Genomic DNA, 22,060 nt, shown 5'->3' with positions numbered 1-22,060 from the left:
TGCGGTGCTGCAGATCACTCCCCCTCTGTACTGCTGTCCTCACTCAGCTTTCCACCTTCCCAGGTTGGGTCAGTGACCTCATCGTCCACCACCTCCTCTTCCATTTCCTCACTAGTGTTGAGCGCGAATATTTTAATCGCAAATTTTAATCGCGAATATCGCCACTTCGAGAATTTGCTAATATTTAGAATATAGTGCTATATATTCGTTGAATATTCTAATTGCAAATTTATATGCAAATTTTAAAAAATATATATTAAATTGCCGATTTTCCGCAATCAATTAAACAATGGCTGGAAATCACAAATTCTCAAATTTTAGAATTTATATTCTATTTTGCGAATTTGAATATTGCCTATGCCGCTCATCACTATTCCTCACTCTGATCATCCTGCAGTTTTGTTGACCTAACAACAACCTCAGTGATTGACAACTGTGTCTCATCCTCTTCCTCAACCTCTTGAGACAATAATTGTGGTTGACTCATTGGCAACTGTATCTCATCATCATCCACCTTATTAAACACTAATTGGTGTTCCCTACCATCATGTTCTTGTGACTGTGGATGCTCAAGAGTTTGGAAATCAGGGCACAAGATCTCATATCCCTCTTCAAGCTTGCTTGGCGAGAGGGCCATATCAAGTAATGGCGATGAAAAGAGGTCCTCGGAATATCCGAGTGTGGGATCATTTGTTTGGCCAGATTGTACATGGTGGAAGGAGGATCAGGGTGAGGATTGTGTTGAGCTCCTGGCTACTGAGACTGGACTTGGTGGAAGACAGGATGGTGCTTAACCGACTGGAAGCATTATCTGCTACAACCCAACCAACCACCTGCTCGCACTGGGCTGACTTTGCAAGTGTTGTCCTGCACCGCCCTGCAAACTTGGACATGAAGCTAGGTATCGTGGATGATAGTTTTTCTTGTGCTCTGGCAGCAGGCACAGTTTCTCTGTGCCCAGGGCCACGGCATCAGTGTGCACCATCAGTATCACATCTACTTTCCCGTCCCTTACTACTCGCCTTCTTTATTTTAAATTTGATATATGTTTGAAAGTATGTCACACATACAGTAGCGTAGGATTTGGAAGGTATTTGTGATTAGGAAACGCTATACAGGACAGGTACCACAGATAATGTCACTGTTTGCAGTGTCTACAGAAAAAGGTACACTGGATGTCACTGATATTTTAGGGATGTGCACACTTTAAAAAGGATGATGGGGCCGGATAATTTAACTGTCCACAGCGGACACCATCTACGGAAAAAGTACACTGGATGTCACTGATATTTTAGGGATGCGCACACTTTACACAGATGTGGTGCAAATAATTAAACTGTATTTAGTGCAGGATGCGCTAAAAATCTATATTGCTGCTTTTCTCTGAAACGTTTTTTGTATAAAAATCTTCCTATTACGCTCTCCTAACACTGAGCAATTTAGCGCAGGTTGTGCTACAAACACAATAGTTCTTATAAGCACTTTTGGGTCTCTGAAATGTTTTTGAACCCTAAAAATGTTCAATTACACTCCCTACACTCTCTGTTGCTTTCTATGCTCAGTATTCCCTGACTACGAATGAGCTGAACATGCATCAGCACCCAATGACGCGTTCCGGCCATCCAATCACTTTAATGCCAGTAGCCAACATGGCTACTGGCATTACAGTGAGGGCAGCACTTACTTGCACGTTTGTTGGCTGCGTAGGTATGTGTAAGCCAACAATCTATCCATGAGACAGATAACAGTCAGCATACCTTACAATGACACCTCAGTGTTAGCGCAGGCTATTATAGGCTGAGTGCTACATGGTGTGTGGACTCTGTTGAGCAGGGTGCCCCACTTACCAGCGCCCCAACAAGATGAACAGCACCATCTTTTGGTTTCATAGTCTTATGACAAGATTAATATTCTTGTCATAAGACTATGAATCCAATAGATGGCACTGTTCATGAGTAGTGTAGATCGCAAATTTTCCATGCAAATGGTTTTTCAGCTGAAAAACAAGGCAGATTCTGCTCATTTGCGTGTCTTTCCCATAAGCCCATGTTTATGCAAATGAGTTTTTACATGACAAAACTGTATAGAAAGGTTATTGAATATTATGCTAGGACAATTAGAAAACTTTTTGTCACCCTAATGATATTGATCTAGGTGTGAAGGTCCACCCAAGCCATCCAACAGATGTGAAGCAACTTTGAGGCTTACTGGCTCTCAGTCAGATGAGAGTTGGTTTGGAATGTCTCATAGTGCCCAAGGCTGCCATTGTAAGGTATGCTGACTGTTATCTGTCTCATGGATATATTGTTGGCTTCCACATACCTAGCTTTTGGCATATAGCCTTTGTGTTGTCTATTGTATGCCATAGATAATAAGAGTCCAAGACGCATCCAGCCATCCTCATAATGCTGTTTCCAAACCATTTTGATGGGGTTTCCATCAATTTCTAACCTTTTTTTGTGAACCAGACACCGTCTTCTCTTCCGAGCAGGGAGTGCCTGGAGTTCTCCCATTGACTTCCATTATGCTCGGGTGCTCGGTAGAGCACTCGAGCATACCGATGTGTTTGGCCAGGGCACACGAGCACTTTGGTGCTTGATCAACACAAATAGCTGATCATTAGTGTTGATCGAGCATGCTCGGCCGAACACCTGTTCGGCTCAAGCATCTCGATGCTCGGCACATGGCGGTACTCGGCCAAGTACCGCATGTGCTTGAGCGCCATGCTCGAGTCTCCTCACCGCACGTTTCTTGGCTGCTACGCAGCCAACAAACGTGCAAGTGCTGCCCTCACTGTAATGCCAGTAGCCCTGTTGGCCTGGCTTTTGGCATATAGCCTTTGTGTGGTTGTCTATTGTATGTCATAGATAATAGGAGTCCAAGACGCATCCAGCCATCCTCTTAAGTTTCCAAACCATTTTGATGGGGTTTCCATCAATTTCTAACCTTTTTTTGTGAACCAGACACCCTCTCTTCTTCAGAGCAGGGGGTGCCTGGCTTGATGCTCGGGTCTCCCATTGACTTTCATTGTAATAAATTGTACTCGAGCACCTGCAGTATTCGGCCGAGAACTGCAATGTGCCGAGCATAGCGATGCTCGAGCTGAACAGCAGTTCGGCCTAGCATGCTCACTCAACACTATCAGCTGTATTTCTGCCCAGCAGGATGGTGGCCACAAAACCTGGTTCTGGCGGCCACATGCGGCCCATGGGTTGTGCATCCCTGTTCTAGAATTTGTGGATTCATAGAAATAAATGGATCCATGTGCTAGCTGCAAAAAATGTGGATTGGACATGGTCATTTGTATGATGCCTAACCTTGTAATCAGCTGGGTTGCACTTACACTGGATTTGTGATAATTTAGTCACTAGTTGGGTTCTGCCACATGTTTTTTATGCAGTTTTTGAAGCCATAATTAAAGGGGTTGTCTCATCTCATCTTTACTAAGGCGAGATAAGACACAGTCCCAACCACTTCCCGGCCAGGAAACAACAAAGCAATGAGTGCTCTGCTGTTTCAGGAACTCTCATTTCGGTGCATAAGAGCTACAGAATCAGCGTAGCACAACAAGCTATGCTGTTTCCCTAACTTAGAAACAACATAGCTTGTTGTGCTATGCTATTTCAGTAGCTCTCATGCACGGCAGCTTTGCTGTTTCCCGGCTGGGAGATGGCAGGGACTGTGTCTCATCCCGCTTTAGTAAGTGGGGGTCATAAAAAGAGAAAAGGTTTCACAGACACATGTTACTTTTTTAAATTTATTTCTGGTTTTGGCTTCAAAAATAGCATAAAAAAACCAAAAGTGTGGCAGCACTTGGGACATGGTATCCGAATAGGCCCAAAGACCCCTTTGCTGAATAAGAAAACACCAGTATTATACATGCAACAGGGTAGCTATGGGGCCCAGTTACAGATGTTACATTTAAGCCCAGGAGCTTCAAGTTATGTCTTTGCATACACTGTATAGACAGTGACCCACAACAAAATTAAAATGCTACTAATGCCCCATATACTCATTAGGAGTATATGCCCTGCAATTCAACAAACCCCCACAACCTATTTTGAAGGCTCAACCCAACTGTGTGTATATATTTAAAGTGGTTGTTTCATAGATGACATTAATGTTTGTTTTTATTTAGTGGACATACCTTGGGGTGTTTAAAATTTTAATTATGTGAGACAACCCCCATTAGTAACCACATGATACAACTGATTTTGCAGATGGAAGTCACAGCCAACGGAACATTTTCCCTGCAGCAGTAGATGAATGGACATCCATATAATACATGAATAATAGCTCTTGTAATACTCAGGCAGCTTAAACAGAGTGACTCTCTTTCTCTTGTCTGACTCATAGATGGGTTGTATATGACTGATATGACTGATAGGGCACATAGACAAGGGTTGTTTTATGGGGACATTTAATAAGTTGAAAACTAAAAATATTCATAAAATTCAACTCTTTGATAAGATTTAATCCTCTTTAATGATGATGCAAGCTCCGGAGCGGAGAGGACGCCATAGCCTCCGAGTGCCTTCTGTTTCACACAACAGACACCCAGAGCTAATATCTGTGTTCACTGATAATGCTGATAACAGACACTAACCCCTCAGATGCAATGGTCAGTTGTAACCATGGCATATGAGGCAACTTTCTTGCGCTCCACAAGACAAGCAATTCATTCCTTGTAATAGCTTTGGTCTCATTAAAGGATCCACTGCTATTACAGCAATAGTTTCTATGGAAGCCTGCAGATGATAGGGCTCCATAGGAACACAATGCAACTTCCATAGGCTGCAAAAGTCTTTAGGGATGAGCAAAGTTCAGGTACCCAGACCCTAACCCAGACTTTTTCACTTAAGTCCGGGTTCGGATTATTTATGAATTACTTTATTATTTTCCGTTATAACATGGTTATATCGGAAAATAATGTAATTCTTAAGATGGAATGCTAAAGTGAAACCTTTAGAGGCATTCCATTTTGCATTCTGTCATAAAGTCTATGGGCAGCATAACAGATCCGTCCTAGTTTCCGTTATGCAGGAGTCTGTTATGCTGCCATAGACTTCTATTAGGAAAGAATGCAAAATGAAATGCCTCTAAAGGTGTCACTTTTGCATTCCGTCTTAAGTATTATGTTATTTTCCGATATAACCAGGTTATAATAGAAAATAATAAAGTGAAGTTTGGGTTCCCATTGACTTCAATGGAGTTCAGGTTCGGGTTCGATTTTGTGTCAAGTTCGGGTCCCTAACCCGAACTTTGACCTGAAATTCGTCCGAACCCGGCAAACCACGGGTTCGCTCATCTCTACAATTTGTCTAACAAAGCAATCGCAGGGTCTCGATGCTTGTCATGGCAACCATAGGCCTTACAAACCCTCCAGACTTGTCATGTACCGAGGCCTGTGAGACCCCCTGACATTACTGATATTACAATACACTGCAATAGATAACTATTGCAGTGTATTGTACAGCCATCAAACCACTAGATCTTCCAGTGGGACTTGGTTATAAAAAAATAAAAAATAAAGAGTAAATTAAAATGTTTAAATAATTCAATACAAATTAATTTTATTTATTTTTTTCTCATATCTACTCATTTATAATTGGTTAGAAAAATAAATAAATAAATAAAATAAAGTACACCGAATGAGTAAATCTCCACATTGGGCCCCAAATATAAAAGATTAATGCCACACGTAGGGTGTTAAAACCATGAAGCACAGCATAATAATAAGAGGTTTTGATTTTTAAACTGACATAAGCTGCACCATCTGCTATGAATAATTTTTTTAAAAACACCTTTGGGGTCAAAATGCTCACTACACCCCTTGCTTGATGAATTCTTTGAGCAGTATGGTTACTAAAATAGTCACTTCATGGGAGTTTTTTTAGGGGTCATGCACACGGCCGTTGCCCGATGGTGGCCGTATAGCGGCCCGCATACAGCGGGTCCGCAATACACAGGCACCGGCCGTGTGCACCCCGCATCACGGATGCAGACCCATTCACTTGAATAGGTCCACAATCCGGGAGATGCGGTGCGGAACGGAGGCGCGGAAAGGAGGCGGAACGGAGGCGCGGAAAGGAGGCACAGATCGGAAGCCCACGGAAGCACTACGGAGTGCTTCTGTGGATTTTCTGTCCTTACCGCCGCACCACAAAAAAGTAGTGCATGCACTACTTTTTTGATGTGCGGACCATCGAATGCAGATCGCGCACCCCATTCAAGTGAATGGGCCCACGATCCGCATGTGTGGACTCCCTTGTGCGTGGACTCCCATATTGCTGAATGGATTAGGCAGTGGCTGAGGGACAGACAACAGAGGGTTGTAGTCAATGGAGTATATTCAGACCATAGTCTTGTTACCAGTGGGGTACCTCAGGGATCTGTCCAGGGACCCATATTGTTTAATATCTTTATCAGCGAAATTGCAGAAGGCCTCGATGGTAAGGTGTGTATTTTTGCCGATGACACAAAGATTTGTAACAGGGTTGATGTTCCTGGAGGGATACACCAAATGGAAAAGGATTTAGGAAAACTAGAGGAATGGTCAAAAATCTGGCAACTAAAATGTAATGTTGATAAGTGCAAGATAATGCACCTGGGGCGTAAAAACCCAAGAGCAGAATATAAAATCAGTGATACAGTCCTAACCTCAGTATCTGAGGAAAGGGATTTAGAGGTTAATATTTCAAGAGACTTAAAGGTAGGCAGACAATGTCATAGAGCAGCAGGAAATGCTAGCAGAATGCTTGGGTGTATAGGGAGAGGCATTACCAGTAGAAAGAGGGAGGTGCTCATGCCGCTCTACAGAGCACTAGTGAGACCTCATTTGGAGTATTGTGCTCAGTACTGGAGACCATATATCCAGAAGGATATTGATACTTTGGAGAGAGTTCAGAGAAGAGCTACTAAACTAGTACATGGATTGCAGGATAAAACTTACCAGGAAAGATTAAAGGACCTTAACATGTATAGCTTGGAAGAAAGACGAGACAGAGGGGATATGATAGAAACTTTGAAATACAAGGGGATCAACATAGTAAAAGAGGAGAGAATATTTAAAAGAAGAAAAACTGCTACAAGAGGACATAGTTTTAAATTAGAGGGGCAAAGGTTTAAAAGTAATATCAGGAAGTATTACTTTACTGAGAGAGTAGTGGATGCATGGAATAGCCTTCCTGCAGAAGTGGTAGCTGCAAATACAGTGAAGAAGTTTAAGCATGCATGGGATAGGCATAAGGCCATCCTTCATATAAGATAGGGCCAAGGGCTATTCATAGTATTCAGTATATTGGGCAGACTAGATGGGCCAAATGGTTATCTGCCGACACATTCTATGTTTCTATGCGGCGACCCCACAGTCTGTGCCCGTGTATTGCGGACCGCAGCACGGGCCTGGCCAGCACACGGTTGTGTGTATGAGCCCTAAATTTTACCTCAGGCCCTCTGCAGTTGTCGTCCAATGCTATACAAACCACGAATCTAGACCTCAAATGCACATGGTGCCCTTTCTCTTCTGAACCAGTTTACAACCACATTTCAGGAGAAAATGTGTAACAAATTGTGGGGTCCTGTTTTTTCTGTTACCCTTGTGAAAATGGAAAATCTGGGGCTAAAACATCATTTTATTGGAAGAAATAGTATTTTTCATTTTCATATCCAAGTGTTTGTACATTCCATGAAACAACTGTGACGTCAAAGCACTCACTAGATGCCTCAATAAATTGCTGGAGAGGAGTAGTTTTCGAAATATGGTCACTTTTGGGGGGTTTTCATTGTAGGGATACCTCAGGGTCTCTTCAAATGTGACATAGCACCCTAAAACTATTCCAGCAAAGTCTGCCTTCTAAAAGCCAAAAGGTGCTCCTTAGTTTATGACCACATATTAGTTGTTGCTATGTTCAGATGAAAATTAGTAACAAACTATGAGGTGGTTTCCTCTTGTTACCACTTGTGAAAATGAAAGAAATCAGGCTTATGGAACATTTTAATGTTTTCACAGCCAAAGGTTTTGAAATTCAAAGAAACTTCTATGGGGTCAAAGTGCTCAGTACAACCCTTGGTAAATTCCTTGAGTGGTTTTGTTTCCAAAAAGGGGGCACTTTTGGGGGGTTACACTGCAGGGTTAACTCAGGGTCTCTTCAAATATGACATGAAACCCAAAAACCATTCCAGCAAAATCTGCCCTCCAAAATCTTGTGTGCCCATACAGCCGTTTATGACCACATATGAGGTGATTCAGTAAACTTTATAATCAGGGTAATAAATATTAAGGTTTGTTTTGCTGTTAACCCTTGCTGTGTTACAGGGAAAAAAAATGACATTTTGAAATGTCACCACCATTTTCCTTTAATTCTTGTGGCACACCTAAAGGGTTAAAAAAGTTTGTAAAATAAGTTTTGAATAATCTGAGAAGTCTCTAATTTTGGGTTATTTATGGGTGGTTTATATTATGTAAGCCCCTCAAAGTCATTTTATAACTGAATTTATCCTTAAAATATCAGTTTTGGAAATTTTCTTAAAAAATTGCTTCTAAAATTCTAAGTCTTATAACATCCTAAAATCATAAAATGAAATTTACAAAATGATGCCAGCATAAAGTAGACATACTGTGAATTCTAAAAAATTACTATTTTATGAGGTATCGCATATGGTCTGCGAGCGGGCCATATGCCCTAGAGCCGCATTAATCGTGTGCACGGGAGTACACAGCATCATAGATTACAATGATGCTGTGCATGTCAGGATACCCGCGGGGCTATTGTCCCGCACTCATATGATCTTATGATCTATTGTAATCTATGATGCAGTGTACTCCCGTCCGCACGATCAATGCTGCTCTGGGGCATATGGCCCGCTCAAAGCGTTTTAAAGTTATCATCACATAAAGCGACACTGGTCAGATTTGCAAAAAATGGTCTGGCCTGGTCCTTAAGGTGAAAATGAGCACGGTCCCAAAGAGGATAATATTTCTGTCTATGGAGCTGTGTCAGAGCTCTTTTTTTTTTTTTGCATTGCAATCTGTAGTTTTTATTGATACCAATGGGACACAAAGACATGACACACATCTGTGTCACGTCTTTGTGGCCAACTGAACTATGTGATCGGTTTAAAAACAGTCAGGTTGGTGACAGACTCCTCTTAAGGCCTCTTGCACATGACCGTATGTCTCGGAGGCCTTAAGAGGAGTCTGTCACCAACCTGACTGTTTTTAAACCGATCGCATAGTTCTCATTTTTTTTGCAAATCTGACCAGTGTCGCTTTATGTGGTAATAACTTTAAAACACTTTGACTTATCCAGGCCATTCTGAGATTGTTGGATGGAGTAAAAAAAATACATTTTATTTATAAAAAAATACCAAATTAACCAAAAATTTTGAAAAAATTTCACATTTTTAAGTTTCAATTCATCTACTTCTATAATACATAGTAATACCTCCAAAAATAGTTATTACTTTACATTCCCCATATGTCTACTTCATGTTTGGATCAATTTAGGAATTACATTTTATTTTTTGGGGATGTTACAAGGCTTAGAAGTTTAGAAGCAAATCTTAAAATTTTTCAGAAATTTTCAAAAACCCAGTTTTTAAGGACCAGTTTAGATCTGAAGTCACTTTGTGAGGCTTACATAATAGAAACCACCCAAAAATTACCCCATTCTAGAAACTAGACCCCTCAAGGTATTCAAAACTGATTTTACAAACGTCGTTAACCCTTTAGGTGTTCCACAAGAATTAATGGAAAATAGAGATACAATTTCAAAATTTCACTTTTTGGGCAGATTTTCCATTTTAATATTTTTTTTCCTGTTACAAAGCAAGGGTTAACAGCCAAACAAAACTCAATATTTATGGCCATGATTCTGTAGTTTAAAGAAACACCCCATATGTGGTCGTCAACTACTGTACGGGCACACGGGCGGGGCGCAGAAGGAAAGAATGCCATGCGGTTTTTGGAAAGCAGATTTTGCTGGACTGTTTTTTTGATACCATGTCCTATTTGAAGCCCCCCTGATGCACCCCTAGAGTAGAAACTCTAAAAAGTGACCCCACTTTAGAAACTACACCACTCAACGTATTTAAAACTGATTTTACAAACTTTGTTAACACTTTAGGTGCTCCACAAGAATTAATGGAAAATAGAGCTACAGTTTAAAAATTTCACTTTTTTGGCAGATTTTCCATTTTAATATTTTTATTTTCCAGTTATAAAGCAAGGGTTAACAGCCAAACAAAACTCAATATTTATGGCCCTGATTCTTTAGTTTACAGAAACACCCCATAAGTGGTCATAAACTGCTGTACGGGCACACGACAGGGTGCAGAATGAAAGGAATGCCATACGGTTTTTGGAAGGCAGATTTTGCTGGCCTTTTTTTTTTTTTTTACCATGTCCCATTTGAAGCCCCCCTGATGCACCCCTAGAGTAAAAACTCCAAAAAAGTGACCCCATTTTAGAAACTACGGGATAGGGTGGCAGTTTTGTTGGTACTAGTTTAGGGTACATATGATTTTTGGTTGATCTATATTACACTTTTTGTGAGGCAAGGTAACAAGAAATAGTTGTTTTGGCACAGTTTTTTTTTTGTTATTTACAACATTCATCTGACAGGTTAGATCATGTGGTATTTTTATATAGCAGGTTGTCACGGACGCGGCGATACCTAATATGTATGCTATTTTTTTATTTATATAAGTTTTACACAATGATTTCATTTTTGAAACCCAACAAATCATGTTTTAGTGTTTCCAGAGTCTGAGAGCCATAGTTTTTTTTTAGTTTTTGGGCGATTATCTTGGGTAGGGTATTATTTTTGCGGGATGAGATGACGGTTTGATTGGCACTATTTTGGGGTGCGTATGACTTTTTGATTGCTTGCTTTTACACTTTTTGTGATGTAAGGTGACAAAAAATAGCTTTTTTTACAGCGTTTTATGGTGTTTATCTGAGGGGTTGTATCATGTGATATTTTTATAGAGCAGGTTATTATGGACGCGGCAATACCTAATATGTATACTTTTTTTATTTATGTAAGTTTTACACAATAACAGCTTTTTTAAAACAAAAAAAAAGATGTTTTAGTGTCTCCATTTTCTGAGCCATAGTTATTTTTTATTTTTGGGTGATTGTCTTAGGTAGGGGCTCATTTTTTGCGGGATGAGGTGACGGTTTGATTGGTACTAATTTTGTGGGCATACGCCTTTTTGATCGCTTACTGTTGTACTTTTTGTGATGTGGTTTATTTAGCACAGTTTTTATTTTTATTTTTTACGGTATTTCATCTGAGGGGTTAGGTCATGTGATATGTTTATAGAGCCGGTCGATACAGACGTGGCAATACCTAATGTGTCTACTTTTTTTTTCCAATTTTTTTTAACTTTATTTGGGGGAAATTATGTTTTTTTTTTTTTTTTTTTACTTGAAACTTAAAATTTAGATGTTGTCCCACTCTGGGACTTCAACTTTTGGAGTTCTAATCCCCTTTACAATGCATTCCAATACTTCTGTAGTGGAATGCATTAGCTGTATGAGTAATACAGTCTGTATTACTCATACAGCTTGCAGCCTGTGAGATCTAGGGGGCTGGATCTCACAGGCTCATCACAGAAAGGCAGCGCCAATGCCTCAGGAAGGCATTGCGCTGCCTTCCATGCTATCGGGTCCCCCTACAGCCGCACGGGGACCCGATGGCACTGCCGCCCGCCGCAACATGTAAAAGCCACCGCCCGCGATCGCTGACATGGGGGGGGGGTCACGGGACCCCCTCGCGCATTCTCCTCGGGTGCCTGCTCAATGATTTGAGCAGGCACCCAGTTCCGATCACCGCCCGCCGCGCGGCGGTGATTAGAAATGCATAGGACGTACAGGTACGTAAAAACAAAGTGAACTAAGTATGCTGACATATACAGCGGCGCCCGGGGATCTCACTGCACTTACTATTATCCCCAGGCTGTGAGCTGTGCGCTGCGATTGGCCAGCGCTGCAGCCTAGGAGACGGAGACGCCCACAGGACAAGGGCAGACACCGCCTACTATAACTTACAGAGCAAAGGTACCGGAAGGCATAACGGGAGAGAGGAGCGGCGCCCGGGGATAATAGTAAGTGCAGTGAGATCCCCGGGCGCGCTCTACATGTCAGCATACTTAGTTCACATTGTTTTTACAAGTGAAAGGTCCTCTTTAAGTACCAGGACATCAGGGCGTGCCTGTACGCCCTATGTCCTGAACAGGTTAAAAAATTATGTGGTCCGATTTTGGCTATGCAATGAAAAAAAAAATTTCTTCAAAGTATTTTTTTTTTCCAGTATTAAAACACAAGAAAAACTTTATAACTCTTGTATCACTGTAATCATATAGACCTGTAGAATGAAGCTGACATGTTGATTTTACTGCATAAGGGGATGCAATAAAAACAAAACCCATAAAACTGTGTTAGAATTGTTTTTTTCCCCCCATTTGGACATTTTTTTCCAGCTTTCTTCCTACATCGTATGCAATATTAAATGGCACCTTTACAAAGTTCAACTTGTCCTGCAAAAACCAAGCCCTTGTATAGTTATGTTAATGATAAAAAATAAAATAAAAAAAATGATGGCTCTGACAAGGAAGGGAGCAAAAAACAAAAACTTCCAGTCAGGAAGGGATTTTAATTGTTTGAACTCAAGTAACACGTATTTTACGTACTTATGTTTTTCAGCACATTACACAAATATATTATTGGATGTTTTGGTTTCTTAAACAAAAAAAAAACTATTTTATATTCTGTATGAATCCATGTAGAAATTTATCCAAATAAATTCAATGCAAATCCACAGAAGAAATCCAAAGATCAGCCGCTAATTTCTGTTCAAGATTCCACCTTTAGTTTTTTTTATTCATGCGACTATAATGTCATCTGAGCATAGCCTATGGGAAGTAGATGTGTGATATTCCTACATTTTTTGCATACCATATTTTTTTTGCATTCAAACTTCCCTGTTTTAGGGTACTTTCACACTAGCGGCAGGACGGATCCAACAGGCTGTTCACCTTGTCGGATCCGTCCTGCCGCTATTTCGCCGTGCCGCCGGACCGCCGCTCTGTCCCCATTGATTATAATGGGGATGGGGGCGCAGCACAGCAGTTCGCGGTAAGAGGCGGCCGTACTGAAAAGTCGGACATGCAGTACTTTTAGTCCGGCAGCCTTTCGCCGTGCACTGCCGTGCTGCACCGGAGCTCCGCCCCCGCCCCCATTATAGTCAATGGGGACGGAGCGGTGGTCCGGCGGCACGGCGAAATAGCGGCAGGACGGATTCGACAGGGTGAACAGCCTGTTGGATCCGTCCTGCCGCTAGTGTGAAAGTAGCATTATACTGCTTTTTATGAAATGGAACTGAATTGCATATTCTGGATGAGGCAACATTTCTGTAAAGCAGGTAGATCATGCTCTAGAAAGAATACTGCTTTCCATAGAAGCAGTAGTGATGGATGAACATCAGCCGGGATGATTCGCGAACGTGAACATGATCAGATATTTGCGAACCGCAAGTTTGTGGCGGGTCCCATTCACTTTAATGGCAGGCGAACCTGAAAAACCTTCAGGTCATATTTGCAGCCACCAAATACTTACTAGAAGTGCACAAATCGTCCCACAACCCATGGGCAGTGACATACCATAGGGGAATCAATGGCAAAAATTCTAACAAAAAATATGCATTTTAATCAGGGGCCATTTTTATGTGTCTTAAAGGGAAACTCTCAAAAATGTGCTCTGCTGGCGCATAGAAAATTTTTATTCCCTTACGTCCTAACAGCAGCACAGATGGGGTTAACCACCCCCCATGGACTGGTAGGACCGGCGGAATTTTAATGAGCCCAAGTAATAATTAAACACTTAAACCTACCCTATAAAGGAGGGAATCACCTCCAGCCCATTGTGTTTTTTTCTATCCTAGGACTAGGTGGTGATTCCCCCTCTCTTAGGGGTGAATCTTGTTTTCATGTTATCTGCAGGCTTTGCCTCCGCTCTTACTACTATGGCTTGTCCGGCAGCTTACCTGCTGCCGGCGCTGCGCAGCGGTGCTTCACTGCGGTGCGTTTTTCAGCGTCCTCGGTCCTTTTCCTTGCGGCCTGCTGGGCGCCGCCATCTTCCGAATCTGACGTCACTTCCGGAATTTTTTCCTTGCGACGCGATTTTGCGTCATTATTGCGATTTTTTTTATATATATTCCGCGATTTTCCCTCCGGTTGGAGGTTTTATTGTATTCCTTCCTGGGGGGAAACCTTTTTATTTACTGTTATGTTTTTTCTCCTCTGGGGGCGGGGACTCGGCTCTGAGCCCACTCCCTCCCCTATGTAAGGAAACATTGTGAACCAGGTCGTTCTCTGGCTGCACATGCTTTTTAAGCTAGCTCCCAGAGTCCCATAAGCTGGTGTTCCTCCACTTGTTGGTGCCTTATTTCTGGTCCTCATTTTCAGCTATCCGCCAGTCTGCCTTTTCTTTTACTTTTCTCCTGAAACATTTATTGGTTGTTTACAAATGTTTTACTTATCCGTTTTTTCTTTTTTCCCGCAGTGAGGTCGGTCAACGGTTATCCTAAGCTGAATTTACCTGCACTCGTCAGATCACAGAAGATAAGCAGCTTGGGGCTTGGTAGGAACCAGCTTGGGAGACTGGTTGGGAATCCCTTGTTCCGTTGACTTTAAGAAAAAATTAAAAATAAAAAGCCTCCACGGGATTCGAATAGCAGAAAGGCGGTTTCCAAGCGGAAACATTTTTCGTGCTATGATTGTAGCGTGCTTTTGGAGGATAGCTGTCCCTACTCCAGGTGTGACGGCTGCCGTCCGAGGGTTCAACCTTCCTTCGAACCTACGATGCAGGATATGTATCAGTGGGTAAAGACCTATGTTGATGGATCCATCAAAGGGGTTATAAGCCTGCTGGATGAGAGGCTTCCTACTCAGACTCCTATGGAGTCTTCGGCTCCAGTAGAGAGACCGTCCATAGTCTCCTTGACTTCCTCCTCCTCGGATGAGGAGGAGCTTACTTCATGCTTCTTTCCTCATGATAAGACGCAAAAGTTACTTAAGTCCATCAGGTCGGGGGACCATGATGTTGACCTGGGGGAACCCTCGGATCCCGCTAGTCGGGCACCTCGTGTCTTTAAAGCGGATGAGACCCTCCTCTCTGTCATGCGCACACAGTGGAAGAAACCTGAAAGGGGTCTGATTCTAACTAAAGATTCAGAACCATGTTTCCGATGGCTAAACCCTTGGTGGAATCGTGGGGTTTCATTCCCAAGGTGGACATGGTGATTGCCAAACTGTCCAAGCGCACTCTGGTTCCTGCGGACGATGGGTCGAGTCTGCAGGATCCCCTTGACAGGAGAGCAGAGTGCACACTCAGGAGAGGTTATACGGCAGCTGCAGCTTCCGCGTTTACGGCCATCGCTGTTACAGAAGTTTCTACCGGTCTCAATTAAACCAGATCCAGATGGATGTGGATCAGAAGGTGTCTCGGGACAAGACAAGACTGTCAACCTGGCGATGAATTTACTGTCTGAAACAGCGCAACAACAGCTGAAGTTGGCGGCCAAAACTATAACCCTGGTGTCAGCGGCCCGCAGGCCTTTGTGGCGTAAGCCTTGGGTCGCTGACAATTCCATGTAGCCTTCCCTTTGAGCCCAACCATTTGTTCGACTCAGAGTTGGATAAGATTATGGAAGACCTATCAGATTAAAAGGGGAAGAGTCTTCCCCAACAGTCCTTTCGGGGGCGGGGCAGACAAAACCGTGGTGGTAGGTCTGACCAGCAGTCAAGAGCCCGGAGGGACTGGGGAGCGCAGCGAAGAGGTTCGAGGCGCTCTCGTGAAGGAGCCAAGGATAAAAAATCCACCTCCTGACTACGGGCCTCCTCAAGGCTCTTGGATGACTCCCGTGACTCCTGCCATCCTGCCAGAAGACTTCCCCACTCCCCTGCCTCATCTTCCCATCGGAGGTCAACTCTCCCACTTCAAGGACATCTGGATCCGAGAGATTTCGGATCCCTGGGTCCTGAATGTCATATCAGAGGGGTACTCAATCAATCTTCTTTCTCTGTCTCCGGACAGGTTCATCAGAACCAAACTTCCACAGGCCGCAAGGCAGTTGATTCTGGAGGCTTACATTCAGGATTACATCCACAAGGGGGCTCTGGAGGAGGTTCCGGCAAGGGAACGGGGCTTAGGGATTTTCTCACCAGTGTTTCTGGTTCCCAAGGCGTCAGGGGATCTCCGGATGATTATCGATTTGAGATTCTTCAATCGATACGTAAGGAAAGTAAGGTTCCGTATGGAAACCATCAGGTCAGTGGTTCACGTTCTCAATCCTGGAGATGTGACGGCAACCCTGGACCTCAAGGATGCATCTTTGCACATCCCGATTCATCCTGCTTCCAGGAAATATCTCAGGATCGCGGTCCAGGTGTCAGGTGTCACCAGACACCTTCAGTTTGTTGCCCTTCCCTTCGGCATTTCTTCTGCCCCTCACACTTTCACCAAGGTGGTAGTTTCTGTGGTGGCGGCTAGCACTCCAAGGACTGACCATCATTCCTTATCTGGACAAGTGGCTTTTAAAAGCCTCTTCCTTTGTGGTCCTGACCCACCATCTTCATGTAGCGATTTCCTTTCTGTTCCGCCCAAGGTGGATCATCAACTGGCAGAAGTCGAACGTGAGCCCGTCAACTTCAGTAAGATATTTAGGCTTCATAATCGACTCCATTGGGAGATCTCTCCGGTTGACTCCAGAAAGAAGATCCCGAATACAGAACATGGCAGAATTCCTATGCGTGTCTTGGCGAGTTCCAATTTTGGACTCTCATGAAGATGTTGGGGCTCATGTCAGCGTCTGCGTAAGCAGTCCCTTGGGGTTTATGGCACCTCCGGCCGCTGCAGTCGGAGGTTCTCTCCAAATGGAATGGCAGCCCCGCCGGGCTGAACTTCCTGTGCTCCCTGTCTTGGCAAACTCGGCATTCCCTCAGATGGTGGAGCCATCTTTTAGACGGGAAGTCTATGACCCAGCCAACCTGGGTCATATTGACAACAGATGCGTCCCAAGTAGGCTGGGGTGCTCATCTAGACGATTCTCCAGTGCACAGATCCTGGTCTCCTCAGGAGCGGCTCCTCTCATCCAATCTCTGCGAGATTCAGATCCGGGGCAAAGCGGTGAAAGTCCAGTCAGACAATATGACTGCGGTACTTTACATCAACAAGCAGGGAGGCACAAGATCACTTACCCTCTTATCAGAGATCGGGGTGATTCTGGATTGGGCAGAATTGAACCTTTCACACTTATCTGCGATCCACATTCGAGGCTCCCTCAATATGATAGCGGATCGGTTGAGCCGCGGTCTTCCAACAGTGGAGTGGTCTTTACATTCGGAGATATTCAAGCAGATAGTCCTCAAGTGTGGAATGCCAGAGGTGGATCTTATGGCAACAAGGTTCAACGCCAAGGTGGAGAGGTTTTGCTCCCTTTACAGGGAGGACAACCCCCTGGCGATAGATGTTCTGTCAATATCCTGGAGGTTCAGGCTGGCTTACATCTTCCCTCCCTTTTCCATGATACCAAGGGTATTGATGAAAATTCATCAGGATCAGGCCTCGGTAATAGCCATCATACCGTTTTGGCCCAAGAGATCCTGGTTTACCCAGCTCATTCAGATGAGTCGGGGACATTATTGGAGGCTCCCCCCACGGCAGACCCTGGTGTCATGGGACACTCACCTCTGCCCAGATCTGCACAAGTTCAACCTGACAGCCTGGGGGTTGATTAGTCCCTTCCCAGAATAGAAAGGCTTTCAGAGTCGGTCCTGAGAACGCAGTCTCATTCAAGAGCAGACTCTACTAAGAGAGCCTACTCACAGATTATGAGGATATTCTCTTCTTGGTGTTCCTCAAAGGAGGTGGCGTCTGCAGATCCGCCCCTCCCCATCATCCTTCAGTTTCTGCAAGATGGCCGTGACAAAGGCCTTGCTCCATCTACCTGGAGGGGTCAAGTTTCAGCCATTTCAGCTTGTTTCAACAAGTCTTTTTCGCAGGACCCGCTCATTAAACGGTTCCTTAAAGCAGTGTTTCCCAACCAGTGTGCCTCCAGCTGTTGCAAAACTACAACTCCCAGCATGCCTGCACAGCCAAAGGCTGTCCGGGCATGCTGGGAGTTGTAGTTTTGCAACAGCTGGAGGCACACTGGTTGGGAAACACTGCCTTAAAGGAGCTGAAAGATTAAAGCCTACAGTACTGAAACCCATCCCTCAATGGGATTTATCAGTAGTTCTCAGGGGGTTAGCATCTCCCCCCTTTAAGCCTTTGGAGGAGGTAGATTTCAAGTTTGTCACATGAAAACTTGTTTTTTCTTCTTGCTGTGACTTCGGCCAAGAGGGTCTCTGAGTTTCAAGCTCTATCAGCGCACGAGCCCTATACCATTTTTTTGCAAGACCGGGTCCTTTTAAGATTTATCCCGTACTTTAGGCCTAAGGTTCCTTCTTTCCAGAATATCAACCAGGTGATATCCCTCCCGGTTCTTTCTAGACCTTCTACCTCCTCCGAGGAACCTGCTATACATCCTTTGGATGTCTCGAGATGCCTCCGGATCTATGTGGATAGATCAAGGAGTTCAGGAAAGATGAAAATCTTCTAATCCTGTTTGCCGGTAAGTTTAAAGGCCGTAAGGCGTCTAAACCATCCAACAGTCGATGGATTAAGGAGTCTAATGGGGAATCCTTTGTTTCCCAATCTCTAGACCCTCCGGGGTTTGTAAAAGCCCATTCAACGAGGGCTGTAGCTACTTCTTTTGCCGAGAGGAGTCTTCTTCCGCTCTACATGATTTGTAAATCTGCCTCCTGGAGCTCTGAATCAACATTTATCTCCCATTATAGACTAGATGCCAGATTAGCTGATTACTCGGCCTTTGGGCAGACTATTCTTAGTTCTGCCAGGCATGATGGCCCTCCCTAGGGGTTCTTCTTGCTATCTCCCCATCTGTGCTGCTGGTAGGACGTAAGGGAATCGTTAATTTCTAACGATAATTTGTTTTCCCTTAGTCCTAACAGCAGCACACAAATTTCCCACCCTAGTAAGTCTAGTTTTTTCTTGCTATAACACAATGGGCTGGAGGTGATTCCCTCCTTTATAGGGGAGGTTTAAGTGTTTAATTATTACTTGGGCTCATTAAAATTCCGCCGGTCCTACCAGTCCATGGGGGGTGGTTAACCCCATCTGTGCTGCTGTTAGGACTAAGGGAAAACAAATTATCGTTAGAAATTAACGATTTTAGGCCAAGGGAGTACAGGCGCCAAACATTAAGCATTCACCAGACAGAAAACATCAAGTGATTATGTGGCTGGAGGTATATTAGACGGTCAATGTATATCAATTTTACTAGAGGCCAGTGGACTACAGGCCCCAAAAATGATTCATTCACCGTACAGAAAAGAACAATTGATAATGTGGCTGGAGGTAAATTAGGCGGTCACCGTATAACAATTTTACTGTTGGCCAGTTAGATTACAGGCCCCAAAAATTATGCATTCACTATACATAAAAGAACAAGTGATTATGTGGCTGGGGATATATTAGAAGGTCAATGGATATAAATTTTACTGCAGGCCAGTGGACTACAGGCCCCAAAAATTATTAATTCACCGGACAGAAAACATCAAGTGATTATGTGGCTGGAGGTATATTAGACGATCATTGGACATCAATTTTACTGCAGGCCTGTACAAATATATGTCAAATACATATGTTCAAAAGAACTAAAAATATAAAATTGGATTAAAAACATGGCTAACAAAATCCCCCCTCTTTTGAATAAACCCCAAATGATAATAGGTGAAATTCGATAACATGTGGTCGACACAGGTGTTAAATTCCTCCGGGGGATAAAACAATTAGGCATTCAGTGTACAGAAAAGATCAAGTGATTATGTGGCTGGAGATATATTAGACTGTCAATGGCCATCAATTTTACTGCAGGCCAGTGGACTACAGGCCCCAAAAATTATTTGTTCACCGTACAGAAAAGAACAAGTGATTATGTGGCTGGAGGTATATTAGACGGTCAATGGATATCAATTTTACTGCAGGCCAGTGGACTACAGGCCCCAAAAATTATTCATTCAGAGTACAGAAAAGAACAATTGAAAATGTGGCTGGAGGTACATTAGGCGGTCACCGTATAACAATTTTACTGTTGCAAAGTTAGATTACAGGCCCCAAAAATTAATCATTCACCGTACAGAAAAGATCAAGTTATTATGTGGCTGGAGGTATATTTGACGGTCAATGGATATCAATTTTACTCCAGGCCAGTGGATTACAGGCCCCAAAAATGATTAATTCACCGGACAGAAAACATCAAGTGATTATGTGGCTGGAGGTATATTAGACAATCATTGGATATCAATTTTACTGCAGGCCAGTGGAGTACAGGCCCCAAACATTAGACATTCACCGGACAGAAAAACATCAAGTGCTTATGTGGCTGGAGGTACATTAGGCCGTCACCGTATAACAATTTTACTGTTGGCCATTTAGTTTAAAGGCCCCAAAAATTATGCATTCAACGGACAAAAAAGATCAAGTCATTATGTCGCTGGAGGTATATTAGGTGGTCACTGTATATCAATTTTACTGCAGGCCAGTGGAATAAAGGCCCAAACATTAGGCATTCACTGTACAGAAAAGATAAAGTGATTATGTGGCTGGAGGTATATTAGACGGTCATTGGATATCAATTTTACTGCAGGCCAGTACAAATACATGTCAAGTACATATGTTTAAAAGAACTAAGAATATAAAATTGGATTAAAAACATGACAAACTAAATCCCCCCTCTTGAAACCCCCCCAATGGTAATAGGTGAAATTTAAATAAATGTGGTCGTCACAGGTGTTGATTTCCTCCGAGATCCATGCCTCATTAATTTTTTCGTGAGCTAGGCGAGTACGCTTATCGGTCACGATCCCCCCTGCTGCGCTGAAAGTCCTTTCAGACAGGACACTCGACGAGGGGCAAGCCAAGAGTTTCATGGCAAATTGTGCCAGCTCTGGGCACAGGTCAAGCCCGCACACCCAGTAGTCCAGGGGTTTCTCGCTTCTCAGAGCGTCCACATCGGCCGTTAATCCAATGTAGTCGGACACCTGTCGGTCTAGGCGTTCCCTGGGGCTGGAATCAGAGGGCGGCTGTCGATGGGTTGGATGCAAGAATGATCTCATATCCCAAGTAACCAACACATCTTCAAACTGCCCTCTTCTTGCAGGCGCAGTAGGATTGTTACAAGCACCTGTTTCGCTGTAAGTCGAAATTCCTCTGCCAGAACCGCAACAGTAGAATGTGCAGTAAGCCGGATTGGAATAATGCACTCTGACGCTATAATATGAAATGGCTGGGTCAGGTGTAAATGATAGTTAATAGTTTTTGTTCGTGACGCCAATTGCAGCGTGCGCAGGGTACTAACACAGGGCCCATTAAGATGTTGTAACTCACGTACCAGGTTAGGAATGCCAGAGTGGTGTAATGTCTCTGTATGGTAGCAGTAATAGTGTCAACGGTATCTCTTACCTTGGTAGGGCTGGACTCCTGGATCCTGGCTCACTTGCAATAAAATGAGTGTGTTGCTAGTAGGAGAAATTGAGGGATTTAGTAGCAATAATTGAGATCCAGACTTGGAATATAGTTCAAACTGGTCTTTACTTGATGCAGCTTTAATCCATGCGAGATACAGCTTTAGTCTGAAGTCCCAGCAGGTATTGGCAATCTATGGCAGGAATCTATCTTCTGCTTCTATCATGTGCCTGGAGCTCTCTACAGGATAAGTCGTCTGCTTATGGCTCTGTTATGTGGCAGGAATTAATACCTTCTGCACTATCTGTCTTCTGCTGTGTGGGGACTGACTAGCTGAGGAGGAATTTGGCTTCTCCTGGTCTCTGGACAGTACTCACAGTTGTGCTCACAGGGTATGCTTCTTCCTGGAGTTCCGGAGGTGGCTGCTTGCTTTCTACCAGCTGAGGCTGAAGGGCTTAGACTGGAAAT

Source organism: Bufo bufo, chromosome 5, assembly GCF_905171765.1.
Source record: "Bufo bufo chromosome 5, aBufBuf1.1, whole genome shotgun sequence".
NCBI lineage: Eukaryota > Metazoa > Chordata > Amphibia > Anura > Bufonidae > Bufo > Bufo bufo.
Note: the sequence above shows the minus strand (reverse complement) of the source record.